The sequence below is a fragment of the Bemisia tabaci genome, chromosome 1 (genome assembly GCF_918797505.1).
Source record: "Bemisia tabaci chromosome 1, PGI_BMITA_v3".
In the NCBI taxonomy this organism is placed as follows: Eukaryota; Metazoa; Arthropoda; class Insecta; order Hemiptera; family Aleyrodidae; genus Bemisia; species Bemisia tabaci.
The window spans coordinates 15,401,976-15,421,743 of NC_092793.1; the positions used below are offsets into that span (position 1 = coordinate 15,401,976).

At 41.2% G+C, this 19,768-nt stretch overlaps 1 protein-coding gene across 4 annotated transcripts in view; it reads left to right on the top strand.

Annotated features, from left to right (window-relative positions):
• Nucleotides 1-14,564: 14,564 nt before the first annotated feature.
• Nucleotides 14,565-19,768, top strand: part of LOC109039439 (hdc homolog, cell cycle regulator) — a 298,819-nt gene continuing 293,615 nt past the window's right edge. For 3 of the 4 annotated variants that reach the window (XM_072296776.1, XM_019052947.2, XM_019052962.2), the window contains exon 1: nt 14,565-14,934. The gene's annotated coding sequence lies outside the window, so the exon portion shown is untranslated. The remainder of the gene's footprint in view (nt 14,935-19,768) is intronic. The other variant, XM_072296761.1, reaches the window with a different exon arrangement.

The following is a 19,768-nucleotide window of genomic DNA, read 5'->3' on the forward strand; positions in this document are numbered from 1 at the left end:
CATGTTTTGGTGGGTGAACCATTCGGATCGCGAAGGAAATAGGTCAAGTTGGATGATTTTTAATAAGAACCAGATGACCGAGCAGAAGCTACTTGAAAACCGAAACGTTCCGCCTGGGCGCCCTCTAATGTTGAAAACACATCCTGATGCTTTGGAAGCACTGAACTGGTTTCAAACAGAACTATGAACTCGATCAATCACTTTTCGGACAACAAGCGGATGATGGGCAATATTACTTGCACTCCTGTATGAAGCTGAGCAGCTATACAAATTGTATTGCGTTGTTGCGCAATCTAAAGAAAGATACTAACGAGATATTTCGCACTGCCGCACAGTGGATCGAGTCAACAGGAGAGGTCGGACAAAATGTGGAAACTTTAAAAGCTTATAACTCCGTTTTTACAAAATTTTGAGGTTCTGAAAGTGGTTCCATTGTTTCCTCGTGAAATTTTCTTCTAGAAGCACTCCTTAAAATTTAAAATGTGACGGAATAAACGTCAACATTTGCAGTTTTAGTCAAAAATTTCATGTCCGATCTCTCTAATTGACTCGATCCACTGTGTGCCGCCGCACAGGAAGAACGTCCTATGAGCCTTCAGATGTTGCCATATTTCCTTAAACAAAAAAACGCTTTCGCTGAGACAATTTTGAATAATTTTCTTCAATTGTTTCAGACAATTTTGTTAGCAATTAAATCGAAAATATCTGAGGAAATCAAGGAAAAATATATATAAATTTCCTCAAAAATGAATATTTCGTCTGGGAACGTCTCACGTAGACTATTGCGTTTTTGTGAGCGGGCAATTCAAATTTCCCGTAACCGATGTAAAATTAAAAACTTTAATATCTTACTTCGGAGTTGATTTCAGCAATTCTCGATGCGGGAATAGGGTTCTACTTGAAATTCTGTGTGCTTAAATTCGTATCTTGTCTAGTGGTCCATTATTCCTGAGTGAAACTTTCCTTCAAATTGAAGCATCGCATATTTAACATTTTAGTGAAACGTCTTTCTACCATCGGTGAAGTGCGGTTTCGCTTGAAAAAGTGATCATCTAACATACTTACCTGATGTAAATGAGCAAAAAAAGTAAAAATAATGGAAAAGAAATTACAGATGCAACAACTTGGAGTAATGTTAACTTCACCCGCTGTCAATTTGACATCTATGGTGTGCGATTTACATCTCTGGTTGTAAAGGAATCGGCACATGGTATTTAATACGCAATGAGACTTTTTGCGTGTTTTGCATTCTAGATGTGAGATAAATGTTTTCGGTGATTAAGAAAGGGCCAAAAATAGTCCAATGCGTGACAACAATGGTGAGAAACATCTCTATACTATAAGCTCCAAGACCTCCTAATTTTGCGAAACTGGTAACGCTTAGTTCCAGCGTTCTACCGGGCCGATTTTCATGATTTTTGCGGCTATCGACGGGCAATTGCCTCTAGATAAGCCAACTCTTTTCAGATTTTCAAAATATGGCCCAGGTTTTTTTATATTACGTGGTAAAGTTGCGAATTCTCCCATTTAAACAATGTAAATTTATACTTTTTGTCATAGTTCGTTTGAGCGTTCTACCGGGCCGATTTCCATGATTTTTGCGTAAATCGACAGGTAATAGGCCCTAGATGAGCCCGCTGCAATCAGATTTTGGAAACAGGACCCAGGTTTTTTTAAAATCACGTTATAAAAGTGAGTGAGTTTACAGAATGCTCCGGTACTGCTACCGCTATGCGCGGGAGGATGCGCAATGGTCGAGGAGGTTGCGCAGTAGCTGGGTAGCCTGCGCATCAGCTCTACACTTATATACACAAGATTCGCACTAACCACTTCATGTTGAGCGGTGGCCGAGTCGTCTAAAGATGTCAAATGCATCCGCTTTGATCACAGTGTGGGTTCGATCCCCGACTTATAGTTCATTGTTTTACTGCAATATTTCATCAAGCAGTCATTCCAAAACGCGTCCTTTTAATTTTAAAGTAATTTTAAGTAAAGTTTAAAATTAAAGTATACCTCATATCGTATTTTTTTAGGGGAAAAATAAAACCAACACTGATAGGAGGGTAAAAATAGGGCCGCGAAGCGGCCCATTGATGGCGCGGAGCGCCTTCAGGGGGTTGGGCCGCGTAGCGGCCAGGGGGCGTAGCCCCCTAGTATCATATATCTCTGGAGAGTGTTCAAAATTGAGTTATTAAGAGGTTAAGACATAAATTGCTGTATTCTTGCCGATTGGCGCCACTGAGCCCTTCATTAATCATTCTGATCTGAGCTGCTGTAAGAGATCAGGCATCTCACTACGTAATAAAGAGTCTGTCGTTGAACGCTTAGCCACTCTGTTAATTATTATCAAAACTTTCATATATTATAATAATAATAATAATAATAGAAAAAAAATTGTGTAGCCACTCGAAATTGCATCTTTCTCCGCCTACTGTATTTTCCGGTTAAAGAGCATGCATATTATCATTTTACATCCGGCATCCCTTGTAACATTTACGATACGTGTAATGGTAATTATTAGGTGAAAATGCTCAAAGGCAATCCCTGAAACCAGGCTCGTATTTTTTTCTGAAATGCCTAAGATATTTCCGAAAGCTAAGGTTAAGAGACCCTCCCCCCCTTCCTTGAGGAGGACATTCCCGCCAAATCTCTGATTGTGAAACTATTTCGACACATAGGGGATATTTTTGTCCACCTGCTCGAATGAAGGCAAATGAAGCTTCCTGCCACACAAAGCTTGATATCAAGTCTCTCACAAAGCTTGATTCGCCCTTATTTCAACGCACAGACAGAAATAGCTGTTACGTATCGTGGAACATAGGCGTCACAAGAGATTCACCCTCTGACAGAATTTATTGTTTACTTTGATTCTGCAGCGATTTTGGTAAGTTCGCAACACAACACCGCTTTGCCTATGGTCAACTCCATGAAAAATATCGATTCTCACAACCTCGCGTAAATGGATTCTTTTGTATGCATTAAAATAGAGGTGAAACTGTATAACAAACTTGTAAGAGTTGTTATCGATTTGAAATTCTTTTGATGAATTTATGAAGTGGCTTGATTCCATTTTTGGGAAAATTAAAGAAAGTTATCTCAAAAAATTATGCACACGAGTGGCAAGAGAGAAATTTTGAACGGCCGCTTTACACAATGGTTTTTTTTTTGTCGCTATGCATACATCGCGCTCGAATGAAAACAATTGCCTATGCATCTGCTCCTCGGATTTTTTCCAAGTTTGCACTTAATCTCCAATATTTTATCAGGTGGTGAAATTTTCTAATTTTTTTACTTCCACAGTACAAACTGTGCACCTTGCATAAACAGATACGTTGAGGCCATAAACAAAGCTTTTACAGAGAACAAGCAGCCGTTGACCCGTCTCACAGAGTTGTCACGAATCTTAAAAAAAAAAAAAACCCCATAGTCCCAAACACCACAGAATCTAAAACCAGGAATTTGCGTGTAAACTTGGCATCCTCGAGGGGAATGTCGCGGTGGCATCTTCGAAATTGGAGGGCACAAAACTTGAGGCTATTTTACTCCCGATCACCTGCACATTTTGGATGGACGAAAGAGCAAGAAAGCAGAGGAAAGAGCAGGTGCGAGTTTGTAAATTATAGTTGCAGTTTTCCCATTCCTCTACTTACCTGATCGCTATTGCCAAACTTTACCCTCGGTAGCCTTCTTAATAAAATTTAACAGCAACAAATCGCATCCAGATCTTTTACGTGCGAAGACGATTACAATTTGCCATAAAATTGTAGCCTATGAATAAAAGCTGTGCCAATAATTGGACAACATTTTGCAATATAGAACTACAATATCTGGTTCATTTTAGAAACAAAGTATTTTCCATTTCTTTCCTACGTAGGTGAGTGCTTTAATGGAAGAGCTACAAGTAGTAGTTCTTTATTGCAAAACAGGAGCGTACAGGGTACAAAATCGCTGGTTGGGAGAAGTTAGCTCAGGGGCTCCACAGTGGCGAATCCGGAGATAGCTTGAGGGTTGAGTGGAGGGTCCGGAAGGCCTCCCCCGGAAATTTTTTTAAAAAGGGCCCCTCCCAGATTGAATTTTAGGCGGTATTAACTTAGCACAACCTATCTATGAAATCAAGTGGTCCACGCTTTGCGGCCATTTACGGTAAGATGAGCGTTTCAATTCTTGTTAAGTGGTCAAAAGTGCTTCCAAAATTTTAAGTAGTCTTAAGAGGTACAGTAAATTGAAAAAAGACCCACTTTGGTCTGCAGAATGCATTGTATATTTCGCTGATTGTAATTTACTGAATAAAAAAAAAATATTGTTAATTTGGTCTTGGCGATTTCAATTTCAGCGGATTTTCCACATCAAATTTTATTGATTTTTTTTTTTTTTTTTTTTTTTTTTTTTTTTTTTTTTTTTTTTTTTTTTTTTTTTAAATCTCTGACTCGAAAATTTGACAGATACTACGCTCTTTCTCAGCAGGGGCGTAGAGGCGCGCTCAGTGCTCCATTTTTCAAACAGCTTACAATATGACATGGAGAATTGGAAGAGGCCAACCAGACCGCGGTAAAAATTCCGACGAGAGTCCAAAATTCCGGCGCGGTGCATACATTATGGAGAGAAAGATGCTGATATTCAATTTCGGCCCCGGTGCGAAAAGAAATCGGGCATTGCGGTATTCGATGGGCTACCGGTGCTGCAATTCGGTAGTGCAAATTTCACATTTTATCACCGAATTAATCTTTGAACCTTAAACGAGTTTTCTGCCTTTCTGTGTCCGCACCGCACCGTCAAGTTTCAATCAATAAACAATGATCGACGCATTTGCTCAAATCATGTCGCCATTCATACGCTAGTAGGGGACTTTTGAAAGCCACGTTGTCACAGTTGTGAAAATTCATAAGTTCTTTAACCTTTTTCATCAGGATTTGGTCAAAGAAGTCATCCAAATCTACTCCCAAAAGTTTGCCTTGTGAGGGTTGTTTGTCTTTCACTTCAAAACTGTAACACATTCCGATCGCTATTTTCAGCCTCGCTTGGAGTTGAAAAACCAGTGTGTCCCTTCTATAATTGGATTAAATTTTGCAAAAAGGAACCAGAAGGAATCCAATGATGATAAGATTGTGCATTTTCATCCCCTGCAATAAAATTATATACTGAATCATGAAAAAATATGAAATTTATATGGTAATTTTTGTCTTAAATTTACAGGTTTTAGCGAGTAAGATAGAAACTGGCAATGGATAATCAGGTCTTTCTTCCAAGACAAAAGAAGTTGTACAATCTTTGCAACATTACAATGCTCCTGGTTCCTTTTTGCAAAATGCAATCCAATTAATACTAGCGATGCTATTGTGCACGTTATTGAAGCGGGCGGCTCAGCAATGTGGGAATTTTTTTTGCACTTTGTGACATTGTAAATAAATTTCGGTTTTTCTCGATATGCTCATTGTAAAATTTGAGCCATTTGTCTAAAGAAGCCACTTTCCTTCATATGCGCTGGCAAAATTTTGCAACAGATCGATAATTGTAAATCAGCGTGGAGAGAAGGAGATGACTTTGAATATGATCCTGAAAGTCCATTTCTTTCTCTCCCATTCGGTGGCCGCTATTGTCGATCCTCTGACGTTAGGGCGTGTCCCTTTTTCCTCATGAGCCCTGGAGAGCATGGATTTATACCTAAACCAGGGTTAACGTGGAAATCGAGATACGCCCCTACGTCACAGGAGCCAGAATACGAGGACCAACAGGAGTGGACGGCCCTAGCTCATGGGTTTCGGCTTCGGGATGCCCTAGAAACCGGTTCCCTCGTAAAGAGAGACAAAAATAATAACCGATAAACCCGAGAGTTGATGAAGTCACTTGCCCGTGAAATATGTGATTTTAAATCGAGTTTCGTCGTCAGCTTCGCAAAAAAAAGGTCCAGCGCCTGAATATTTCCCCGGGTACGAAAATTGGAGACGTGTTAAACTCGCCGAAATTCAATTTTCGGTCCATTACAACCGCAACGCATCCTTCTGAATTCTGATTTCAATTTTCCGCATCGATTCGAGGGCATGTAAATTTTCACCCCTTCTACCGTTATCTATGTTCTCTTATATGAGATGGTCCTACAGAGAATGATCTCATTATTCAACACAAACAAGGCATATTGATGGTGAAACTACCAAACCACCCGAGGCGTGGCGTGCTTTGCGATGTATCGATTGGTCTGTCAGTTAAACCTATGAAAAGGATCGATAAACAGGGTGTTTGCAACGAACACCTTAATAATCGATTCCTTCCACTGTTTCAAAAGGGGAAATATCGATAATCGATCATTCGCGCCTCGCCACTGCAAACCACGAGTCCCGATTTGCGACGTAACAGGTTTCCTATCACACTCTGCTTTTTCAGAGAATACTAATCATCGTAATTGGGTAAAATTTGGCGTGGTCTTTCTTTGCCTTTTCGGCGATATCCTTGGAAAATGTTGCGTGCAGAAATCATCGTTCCCCTGACGAAATAACGTAACTGTATTTCGATGTTGCCGCATTTCCCCTCGAAAATCGCATTTTTATCAGGAGAATCTTGAGCATTGCTATCCGGACATTTCACTGACTTTTATCTGAATTTATGCAAAAATTTTGGCACAGGTTGACTCTTATAAAAAATGTAATTTTTTTAGTCAATTTTGCAATCTTGGGATGGACTTACGTTCCATTGTCCGGAAAACGACGAAATATTCAGCAATACTTAATTCAAGATAAAAGGCGATGGGTGACATGGTGCGGTGGACCGACGCACAGTGGATCGAGTCAATAGGCGAGGTCGGACAAAATTTGGAAACTTTAAACGCTTATAACCCCGTTTATACAAAACTTTGAGATTTTGAAAGCGGTTCCACTGTTTTTCTCGTAAAATTAGTTTTTACAAGCACCACGCACCCCTTAAAATTTAAAATGTGACGGAATAAACATCAAAAGTTGTAGTTTTAGTCATAAATTTCATGTCCGACCTATCTAATTAACTCGATCCACTGTGCGGCGCGGCGCCAATACGGGAAGGGGAGAAGTCACACGACAAAGGTGGCAAACAAATGAATTTGACAAGAAAATTGGGCACAGACAGTGGCGATTCTTGAAAGTTGGCGACACTGCTTTTCCTCCATTTAAATCAATTAAAAATATCGATTTTAGATGAGCCAAGCTGCCTCACGAAGAATCGATTGTTTCGCATACATTTAAATAGAGAAAAACAGGATTGCCAAATTTAAAGTATCGCCACTGTGCGCAGGTGATCCGTTGAAGGCGTAGAAAGCGAGTCGGGCGTCATTTTCGCGTCCGGACCAGGGCTTTTTTCTCGAAAGCGCCGCCGGGGTGGGCGAGCGCGAATTTGAAAGGTTTCCGGACGCCATCGATTCATCCGCAATTCGGCCCCTCCTTCGCTCGCCCCCCCCCCCCCCCCGCCACGGCCAGCCCGTCACTCGGCAACAGTTAACAATGGACCATGATTCAAATTCGGAGTCGCTGAGAAAATTGTAGCGATTCTCGATGGCTGCGTTTTCAGCTTCCCGCGTCTCATCAAGTGGAAGGGATGAAAGTTGAATGCGACCGTTCTAAGGAAAAACGCCGTATGAACCTTCAGGCGTTGCCAAATTTCCTTTGATACAAGGAAAATCTCCTGGTAAACTTATGAATATTTTTCTTCCAATTTTTCAGATATCTTGTTTAAAGTTCCTGAAAATTTCAGGAAAAAATATTCATAACTTTTCGCAAAAATAAACATTTTATCGAAGGAAATTTGGTAACTCTCGAATGTTCATACGACGTTCTGCCTTAGCACGGCAGAATAGTAAGTTGATAGTAAATGTTCTCATGCGTGCCGTGTCTTTAGCGTGCCGTGGCTGTACGATAAATCGATTGATTGCGCTATAAAAATGAGACAAGCAGATCCAACGCAACATGTAAATAGAGCAAGGGAAATGACGTGCATCGATGACAGCGCAGAGATACAACTATTCGTACTTGATGGATATCCGTGTTGCATCTGCAAAATTGAAGGCGCGATGGCGTGAGGCGTGAACTCGCAATGCAATCGATTGGTGCCACTTTAAACGTATGGAAAAGGATCGATTATCGGGGTGTTCGGAATGAGCGCCCTAATAACCGATTATCAATCGTGGCGTCGAATGGGAGAATATCTGAGCTTATCTTAAAGTTGGAAAATCAAAGACTATTTGTACTTGATGGGTGCGTACGTTGCATCAGAGAAATTGAAGCCGCGTTGGTGTGAGGAGTGAAGTTGGAATGCTGCGCTGTATGCTGTCAGTGAGGTGCCATTCAGATTCGGTAGCAAAGTTAAAAAACAAGGCCCGGTCATGTCTTTCCTTCACGTGACCCTTGAAGCGTCACTATAAAAATTAGACAAACAGACCCAACGCAACAGGCAAATAGAGCAAGGGAAACGACGCGCATCGATGACGGCGCAGAGATACAACTATTCGTACTTGGTGGATATCCGTGTTGCATCTGCAAAACTGAAGGCGCGATGGCGAGAGGCGTGAATTCGCAAAATGCTCCGATCAAGACCTGAGTCTATGGTGGCTCGTTTTTGCACTTTTTCCGAAAGTGATCTCATTTTGCAAAATAGAGTGCTTAAAAGAATACGATGTTTGCATTACTTCACTTTGGGCCTGATGTGATGCCATGAGTTTCAGCACATGAAAATTATGGTCATATCGCAAGCATTGTCCGTATTTTCTTCTACGTATATGCACGGAATGGCGGATTAAAAAGGGGAGGGCGGATCGTCCCTCCTGTTTACAAACGAAGTGAGAAAAGATAAGCGCACGGAATGAAGGGAAGAGTTAAAAAAGCTGCAAAAGAGTGTGAGTCCCATACAACATACCCAGATTATAATTCGCCCAGTGGCGACTCTCGCAAGTTAGCAGGGCTGTTTTTACTCAATTTAATTCCATTCTAAATGATCGATTCCACGCGCGCTGAGGCAGCTCACGGCGATAAATCGATTGCGTGGCGTAAATTTAAATGAGCTGAGCCCAGTGTTGTCAAGTTGCAAAAACCATCTCTGTATTCGGTTTTTAAATTTATACAATACTGAATTGAAGAGCACTCAAGAATAAAAAAAAGTCTTCTAATGCATTTCTCCGATGTTCAATGTTTCAAAAGGAAACTTACCAAAATATCTCCTGGAAATAACCCTTGAATACGTTTGAATGCAAGGAAAAATTCACAAAAACCGTTGCAGTGAGAGATAGGAATTTTTCAACTTTATCCGTCAATGAGCCCCCTCGTAAATCTATGGCCAGTGTCATAGATGACAATGTTGACCAGACGTCTTGTAGTTAGTAGAACTATTAGACGTCTTCTTAGCGCAGCCAAGCATCCATTTAGATAGTTTGGTACCCTCTACTACCTGTATTTTTTCCGTGTTTCTTCAAACAAACAAAAAAAAAAAAAAAAAAAAAAAAAAAAAAAAAAAAAAAAAAAAAAAAAAATGCCTCCTTGTTTCATATTACAGATTCTTCAGTAAAAATTAAAATTGGTCGGTGTTTTTGCAACGTAAGAATTGGATGTATCCTGCTTTATTTTAAGTTGACAGCATATTGGCACCGTAGAATGTTCGAGATAGAAAAAAAAATCGATATAATGAAAACTCGACTCTCATAAATCAGTCACCAGTTTTTGTCCGTTTGTCCAAATATGGTGCTACGACAGAGTAAGCAGCCACGGGGTTCCTTCTCTCATTTGAAACGATGCACAAAAGGTCGGAGCTGAGATGAAGGAAGGAAATGAAGGATTATACACAGTAGTACCGCCGCCATTTGATAGAGTGAGACACAATCGGGTGAGGAAGTCGATTCGCTAACCCAAATAACGTCGCTCCGCCATCGAAATGAGTCAACTCGATTTTCGCGTGAGCCGTAGGTAGCGTGTGATCATACGGAAGGCAGGGATCATCTGGAAAAATAGTTACGCTCTTTTGTCGGCTGGGCAACTATGAATGCAAATCGGTTGTCAAGAGGAGTCAGCTGGAGCGCCATCATCATCGTGAACTCCCCCTTTTTTTTGCGAAATTGATACGATGGCTCGGCAGGGATGCCAACCCCGCGAAAATACCATGCTTCCTACGATGCTACGCATGTTCAGCATGTAATTATGGTCGAGAAGCGCAACAAGGCAAGATCGGTGGTTCGAATTCAACTCCACCGGAAGCTGGCTCGCTAATAGGCCATTTTTTGACCCACATTTCTGCACTTTCCTCGCAGAACCAGGTGCCTGATTCGAAGACTTCGCCTGTTTCCGGTTTAAGCCGCCTCGTTGTCGATTTAAATTGCCAAGTCACGGGGGCGACGTACAATGGACCGAGACACTGGCTGTGGATATCGGACGAGAGATTTTTTAATGAAATTGCAAATTTTGATGTTCACATTATTAAAATTTAAATTTTTTATAAGCAATAAAGGATCATTTACAGGTGTCTAAGAGCTGAACTTCGTATTTGAGTGGAAAATGCTGATTGAACTAAACACGAGGATATCCATGGTTCATAAATTGAACAATTATTTATGAAGGAGATAAGACAAAATGGTCTAATCTGCCACAATTCATGTGTTTAAATTGGAAATGCCGCCAGCGGGGCGATTTTTGAAATGACATCGACTATGTCGCCGCTTACGACAAGATATAGCTCTATCTTAACCGTGCAATATATCGCAATTCGATGTCTTATCGGGCTGGTTTAAATTTCAATAATCGACCCGCAGATGACATCACTAGGCGGTGCAAATTCTCACTTTCATACCTATTTTTCTAGAATTTCCCATATTAGAAAAAAATTATAAAAAAATTCTGCGGAATCACCTCTTCAAGCACTCTTGGATGAAGTAATAAAAAATTAGTGTGCGAATTCCCCATTCCTAGAGAAAATTTAACGAGAGAGGCAGCTGAACCACTTCTAAATTTCTTCGGTTTGTATTAACAAAGATATGAGCTTTTACAGGTTCCATACTATCCCATCAAATTTCTGAAGGGGCAAAGTAGAATTCTTTTCCATCGGCTCCTCCCTTCTTTCACCCATAAATGCAATTCATCTTTAAAAATTAACTTCATTTTGCTGAAAATTATAATTCACGAAACAGAAACGTTTTATGGGATTCTTTCTTTTTTAAGCTGGTTTGAGGATCCTCTTTCGCCGACAGAGGTCCAACAAACGAAATTGAAGAGACTAGAGGAAGGATAGATAAAAGATAGAGAGAGAAGGGGGTGAGAGAGAGTAACAGAAACAGAGCGAACATTTGGGCCCTTCCAAAGTGACAAGATCTGAGAGCATCAAAATCGTCACTCTTCCCAAGATTCGAACTCGGGACCCGTGGGTCAGTAGTTTGTCCCTCTAACCACGGCACCAACTGAGGTCGGTGAGAAATCTAAATGGGGCTGCCGATGGCCCTATAGGATACTTGTCCTTGTTAGTTAGCGTAAGATCCATCGATCCAGCGAAAATACAATGTTATCCTGTTCCATCCCACGATCATCAGGGATGGCGATAAGCCTAGCAGGGGCGTCCCGTTTGAGAGAGCGGGATTCGTTTTTGGGGTGGGGGTGGTCGGAAGGGTTGAGTTCCGTGCGGCGCGGCGTGGTTGAGGCCTTCCCGGCTCTGGGACGGAACTTCCTTCCGGTCCTCAGCGGATCTGGAATTTGGAGCCCAACCAGTGGCGTCGATGATCAATTATCGATATTTCCCCATTTGGAACCATGCTAAAGAATCGATTTTTAAATGTTCGTTGAGAATACCCCGTTATCGATCTTTTACCATAGGTTTAAATGGCAAATCAATCGATATATCGCAAAGCACGCCACGTCACTGAGCCCCAAAACACAGTATGGGGCACGCGACGACGACGTAACAGGAAATTCCAATTCCGCTCTACCGATCGTAGCTGGAGCCTAAAACCGAGGCCGAAATTCGCGAATACTTCACGGAACTTCGGACAGGGTGCGCGTGCATGAAATTAGTAAGCGCTCTCTATTGTTTCAGGCGCTTTGCAAAGGGTTGCTCATCGCTGAGTGACTCAACCTCAACCTTAACCCCATCATGCATCGTCAGATTCTACGCGGAAATCCCGAGCCCTCTCGTCGAACAGTCTGCTCTGAAAAAAGGAAGGAGCATTAATCAAACCCTCCAGCAAGAAAATATTTGAAGTGGTTCGAGAGGTCAAAATCATTGGCAACGTAGTAACATTTAATAGGTTATGGGGGGGGGGGGGGGGTTATAGACCTGCGTTACTTGTGTGTCACTGGGGTTACGATAAAAAATTTTTTAGCGCACAATACTTTGGCATATTTTGACGGGAGAGGTGCGCTGAGGATACACTTTATATACAGGGTTATCCAAAAGTCACTGACCACCCCTGTAACTTTTTTCCAAATTGAGATAGAAGTTTGAAACTTAAACAATGTTCCTCGGTCTAAAGTAGCAACTTTTTCGTCCCCCCAAAATTTTGGGGGGCGGCCCCCTCTAAGGGGGACGGGGGCTAACTTTTTTTTTCAAATAGCAACCCCCCCTTTGTGATAGATACCTCATTTGAAAGATAATAAAAAAAGAACATTTTTGGCGCAAACCGCAGGTCAAAATTTTTGACAAAATGGCGGCCGGTCAAAGTTCAAAATGGCGGAAATCTGACATCTCCGTTCTTTATGGACAGATTGGCGTTAAACTCGGAATCCTAGGATTTTTCGAGACGAGAAAAACAATTCTGGCATTGGTTTTCCAGAAAAGTCGGTCCTTTTCAAAATGGCGGCGGTCAAAATGGCGGCCTATCGCGGGAAGTGGATATTTAGGCTGCCTGCTTATCGTTGGATTTGCAATCTTTCATTGGATTATTAAAGTACTAAATAATCGATATCGAATTTCATGCAAATCCATCGGTAAACAGTTCAGTGAAAGTTAAGTTTGACAAACAGCAAGTTCAGTTTGACAAACCAGTTAGACGAACAGAAAGTTCAATCCGACAAACCAGTTTCACAAACCAATTTGACAAACAGAAAGTTCAGTTTGACAAACCAGTTTCACAAACCAATTTGACAAACAGAAAGTTCAGTTTGACAAACCAGTTTCACAAACCAATTTGACAAATAGCAAGTTCAGTTTACCAAACCAGTTTTCCAAACCAGTTTGACAAACTGGTTTGTCAAACTAGTTTGCTAAACTGGTTTTGTCAAACCGGTTTGTTAAACTGGTTTGTCTAACTGAACTTGCTGTTTGTCAAACTGGTTTGTCAGACTGAACTTGCTGTTTGTCAAATTGGTTTGTAAAACTGGTTTGTCAAACTAAATTTTCTGTTTGTCAAATTGGTTTGTCAAACTGGTTTGTCAACTTGAACTTTCTGTTCGTCTAACTAATTTGTCAAACTGAACTTGCTGTTTGTCAAACTGAACTTTCACTGAACTGTTTACCGATGGATTTGCATGAAATTCGATATCGATTATTTAATACTTCAATAATCCAATGAAAGATTCCTTTTTATCCAGCCGAAAACCACCAGGATATCGAATTTCATACGAATCCATCGGTAAACAGCCGTAAAACTGATATCCCGCCATTTTTCTGCCGCTATTTTGAAATTTGTCGGAATTTCAAATATCCAATGAAAGATTCGTTCTTCTCGTGCCGAGATACCCCCAAATACAAAGCTTCATGCAAATCCAACGACAAGCAGGCAGCCTAAATATCCATTTCCCGCGGTAGGCCGCCATTTTGACCGCCGCCATTTTGAAAAGGACCGACTTTTCTGGAAAACCAATGCCAGAATTGTTTTTCTCGTCTCGAAAAACCCTAGGATTCCGAGTTTAACGCCAATCTGTCCATAAAGAACGGAGATGTCAGATTTCCGCCTTTTGAACTTTGACCGGCCGCCATTTTGTCAAAAATTTTGACCTGCGGTTTGCGCCAAATTTTCTTTTTTTATTATCTTTCGAATGAGGTATCACAAGGGGGGGGGGGGTTGCCATTTGAAAAAAAAAAGTTAGCCCTCGTCCCCCATAGAGGGGACCGCCCCCCAAAATTTTGGAGGGACCAAAAAGTTGCTACTTTAGACCGAGGAACATTGTCAAAGTTTCAAACTTCTATCTCAATTTGGAAAAAAGTTCCAGGGGTGATCAGTGACTTTTGGATAACCCTGTATACCGACAATATACTGCCGTGCTAAGGAAAAACTCCGTTTGAGCATTCATAAGTTGCAAAATTTTTCCTGTAAAAATGTCTTTTGAGCCAAATAATGCATATTTTTTTCTTGAAATTCTCAGATATTTTAAATGAAGTCGAGAATAAAATTGTCTAAAAGATTGAGAGGAAAATATTCAGAACTTTCCCAGTAAATTTCGTTATTGTTGAATGAAATGTGGCAACGTCTGAAGGCTCTTACGGCGTTTTTCCTCGCATGGCAGTATACCTAGCCGACGATATTTTGCTGCCCAACACGACAACGTTGAGTGCAGCGGTCTTATCAGCGGATAGTTTTGCAGACCTCAGACCTTTTGTCGCTGCGCGCTTCTGCCACCAGAGGGCAATCATCATATCAGCAGAAGGTCCTCGAATGTAAACAAACCGCCCAGTCCCTGCATATCAACACAGACATTTCAAGGAAGCTTCAGGTAAACTATTGTGAAATTAATATTGTGGTGGTTTAATCTTTCGTCAAATTAACTTTTCCTATTTCCGTAGTCCTTTGTTTTTCACTGCGCGAGGTGTGTCGTCCAAATCTTGGATCGCTTTGAAACGTTCGTCTCCTCGTCGTGTTAGCCACTGTGTTTAACTCCGATTTCACATGGCATTGTGAGTGTTTTTCTCGGTTAGTATTTTGTGGGACTTACTTCGTATGTTCAGAATTGTGTCATCGAGTGCACACGAATCATTGGATGAAACGTTCAGCTAATCATTTACCATTGCTAGGTTAGTAATTGATTCTCCTTACTTACTGCGTGTATTGCCTTATGATTTGGATGAGTGATTAGATCAAATAGATGCAGGTAGGTATCAACTTTTAATAAATCAATGCTCTCCAACTTTGTAAGTCAACGTATTTACATTGTTCTATTGTAATTACTTTTAATTTCCAACTCAGCCCAGATGATAATAAATCCGCTATCTACCTAAATGCTCATAGTTTGCCCGCATGTTGTTTGCCTCTTTGTACTTCTAGGTAGTGATAGTGGCTCTAGGACTAGAAGGCATCTCGTTATGAAGTAAACCGTTTTTTGATACCTGCATCTACTTGGTCTAATCACTCATCCAAAGTATATTGCTGCATGGTCTAAATATGTCTAACTTAACAGGAGTAATGACCAGCAGGGCTGCACTGGCCCGGGTGACGCGGTAGCCCCCGGGCCCAGATAATCAAGGTAGAAATGTGAAAAAATAAAGGAGAATAGAGTGAAGCATTGGAACCTCTGTGAAAATTATTCTAAGTGAAAATTACTACTTGCATGTAGGAACCAGGTCCAATCACTGATAAATTAGGGGCTTGGCCCTGTTTACCAAAAAAAAACTAGGCGCTCTTACGTTAATCAATTTTAATTATGTGTTTAAATTTATTATCTGTGCTTATTTATTTATCTATGCATCGATTGTTTTTTAATCTTACAAAAACCTACTGCGATACACAAATACAGCAATTTTTCCACAGAGCGCTTTCAAAGTGATAAGCAACAAAATATCTTGCCAAAAATAATATATAAGATGCAAAATCATTACTCCACGCCAAACGCCCTGGTTGAACGTTTGGTGATTTTTCCTGCTTTTTTCCTCGAGCAATCTCGAAATTTGAGGGTGTTACCATTATTCTGCCCCTTGGGAGCTTGGGTTGCCTACACTGGAAATTGAAGGCAAACTGACAGTGAGCTATGGTCAGATCTACAACTTTTTTCAAGGATCTTTCTGGTGTCAAAAATATTCCCTGACATTTTTCAATATTCCAGGTTTCTAGTGCCCTGGTATTTTTTATTTTTTGACGAAGTTAACGGCTAATAGTTAAAGTTTTGAAAAATTAGTCAAGAGGGCCCCCGGATTCTGCCCTCCTGGGGGAATTCCATCCTTTCAGCCCCCCCCCCCCCCCCCCCCCCCCCCCCGTCCAGTCTTGTCCCTAAAGGATAACCACTGAGCTCCGCCCATGACACGAGAAGGAGTCTTTTTCTGCCGTGTCAAGGATGCACGCCGTATGAGCCTTCAGACTTGCCAAATTTTCAACAATAAAGTATGCATTTTCAGGGCAATTAGTGAACATTTTTCTTCGAATTTTCTAGAGAATTTCACACGTAATGGGACCCAAATTACCAGAAAGTTTCAAAAGAAAATATTCGTAACACTCCTCAGCAATCATAATTTGATCAGAGTAAATTTGGCAACTCTCGAGTACTCTTACGGCGTTTTTACTTCGCACGGAAGTTTCGGGGTGGTGATCCTAATTCCAATGGGCACCGAAGAGCTTTCTCTCGACGTTTCTCTACCGTCTCGTGATCTCATGTCACCGCCAATTACGTCGTTATTTCGAAGTCAAAACGAGCGCTAATTAGCTCCCGAATCGGATGCTGGTAAATTATCAAAGTGGAAAAAAAGGCCATAAAAACAAGGTCGAGAACAAACCACATGTTCCATAAAAAGGCGGCCACCCGAGACGCCATCGATTCCTCCTCCCGGCACATGTTTTATGTCTCCGCCTCGCGTTGCCGCTCCCGAATTTCCCGAAACCTTATTATTCCCGGGCCCCCGAGCCTATAAAAGGGTGATCAAAGAGGCCCGCCCCGGAAGTATTTGCGCCCTCCCGCGCCCTTCCAGTCTAGAATTTGACCGAGATCCCTCGTTGCCAAGTTTACGTTCCTTCAGAATCAAGATGTGACAAAATACTTAATTAAAGTCAAGGTCCACCAGTCCAAAATCGAACACCCTTCATTTTGATTCAGCAACTTGAGATTTTTATGTTGGTTTCTTTTTTTTTCTTTTTTTTTAAAAAAAAAATCTATTCTTACAAGGTGTATATAAATATAAGATTTTTATCTCAACCCCGAGGTTTAACTCACCCTTAAAATGGAAATTTTGTAAAATTTTGGGCATAAACAATGTCGGTAATTTCTTGATTTTGTGCGTGAACGTTGTCTATAATATCTTGATTTTTGGCGCAAGCTCGAGACCGTAGATTTAACTTAAAATGACCTATATCGCGTTCGCCACAGTTTGTCAGAGGGGATTTCCAAATTTCTCACTAGGAGTAGGCTTTTTTTGTCTATCTTTTTTTTTCTTTCTCGACCTTTAAAAACTCATTCAAGGTGGGGAAGATAGGACTATTCATTCATAAAAATACTCTAAGAATAGTTCTGAAGGATATACCTGGAAGGAACCTGCCAGCTCTTCGCTTTTAAAGCCTGCGCTTTGGCGTTTATTGGAATTGGTATGAAAGTGTTCACAGTATAGGAATGAGAAGAAATACTCAGTTCAGGGGAGCCCCTTTCCTTTACTTATGAATGATTTTTTTTTTTTTTTTTTTTTTTTTTTTTTTTTTAAGTTCAAAATCTCTGAAAAGTCAGGGAGAAGCAGAAACGATCATAGAAACTCTCGCAGAAACACTGAGGGAATAAACTTAAGTCCGAAAGTCAACGCTACTTTTCCCCTAATATTACCGATGAGCAACTTGTGGAAAATATCAAATAAAATTCGCATAACGATGTCTGATGAATTTCGAGGTGAGCCCTTTGCTTTACGAGTTTTTGCAAATTGGGGTAGGATTTCTGAACCATTCACTCAACCTTTAAGTAATTTAGTCATATTATCAGGCGAATCTGAACGATCATCCCCCACTGGGGGATTACACTGGGGAAGGTATCACTGCCGGGTCTGTTAAATTAGACTACATTTTGCAATCCGGAACTACAATCTCTAGCTCAGTTTAGAAACAAGTTATGTGTCATTAACTTCTCTATGAAGATAAGTGTTTTTAAGTGTGATCTAGAAATGTTCGTTCCTAATTGCAAAATTTAGTCCGGTTGATCATCTCTGGAGGAAAGTCAGAGAACTCTGAAATCTGAGAACACCCTCACTCTGTTCCAAGTTCGGCAACATGGAAAATCTTAGCATTTCCAACATAATGACGTCTCGTCATGGGCTCTATCCATCTGGACTAATGTCGCCAGGCGTTTCGTACGAGGCGGGAGGAACTCGTAAACATATATTTTCGACCACGATTCAGACGACGATCGTAAGTGTATCTCATCATTATTGTAATAGCCTTCACTCGCGCTGCCGTTCCTCAGCGGAGGGTCGACGAAAGTGAGACTAGCGTCGAATGGAAAACTGCGACTTTAACCCTCGACTTAATGATGCAATCTGTGTCCTAGATTTTCCAGTTCGGATACTGTGAAATATTCGGATGATATGGACTTGTTTTTAACATCCTTTGCTGTAGAAACTACGTGAACCCGGAGAAGTCAACAATCCCCAGTAAAAGTGAGTCAGCCTGACATCAGACTATGTTTCATTAACTACCCTGAATTAGACTGATTCAGGATAGTTTATGAAACTTAGTCCGACTCACTTTTATGAAGGATATCGATGGCTGAAGTGCGATATCACGTACTTCCAATGCGGTGTTTCAAAACGTCCGTCTCTATTTAATTTTTTTGAGGAGAAACAAGCCAATTCTATAGCTTGAAATTTTTACAGAATGCTAATGGAGGAGAAAAATCAAGAAAGATTTCGATGAGTTAAGTCAGATATGTTAGTCGTTTCAAAGAAACCATGAATATCTGTCAGGAAGTCTGCAACGTTGTAAACAGAGATATGTGGCTCCGCACTTCGGCCATCAATATGCTTGATTACACTCTAAATAGAGAGTGTGTAGAGAAGCAGGTAAATGTCGGAGTTTTTAGTAGGTCAATTAAATCAGCACGTGGATACAAATATATTCTAAAACTTTAGAAGGCGATGTTCGCCGTGCTGCTTGCAGAACTTGCAACTTTCTCAGCCTCTTGTGAGGGTGCAAAAAGTTCCAGAATGCTAAAAATTGATAGACAAAGCTAAGGCAACGGGAAAATAAAGCGATCCTGTCGGTTTAAATGGGTGATTGTGAGGGGGGTGGGGCTCTCCCCTCCGCCCCTCGTGGTTTTGCCGTTAGTGAATCTGTCACTTACCTCCTCTGTCTATTGCAAACCCTCGCGCTTCCACTAATAGGATCGCAGTATTTTCACTTTGTCCTCTAAGTCCATAACTTTGTCTATGAATTTCAAAAATCAGCCCGAGGGTGCCACTGCAAATCATATGCAATGCTGCCATGACACACTGGTACCTCCCCGAAGCTCGCGTTTTCGCGCACGTCTTCAAACTCGTCTCAATTTGCCAGCGTGCATGACTCTGTCGCCGCAGACGCTATTTTGTTTTTGCACAATAAACTAATTACGACGCCGAGGAGAATTTCCCTTTGATATCGACCTTACCAAAGCAAACACGGGCCAATAATCGTATTACCAGTTTGGAGCGCGCGAATTAGACGAACTGAAACGAGTTGACACTTCCGAGAGCGCGCTCTCGATTCTCATAGAGAGGGGGGTGGGGAGGGCCTTTGTTTAACTGTTTGCCCCAAGAAAACGGAGCCAGCCTTTTAATTAGCCTCCTCGTCTTGCGTAGTCGATAATTTTATTAAAGCGCCTTCTCGGGTGGTTTTACTGCAGAGCTTTTACCAGCAGGGAGCGCAATCTCTGCACCATGTTACGATAGGGAGGAAGTGGCGCGGAGAGGGGAT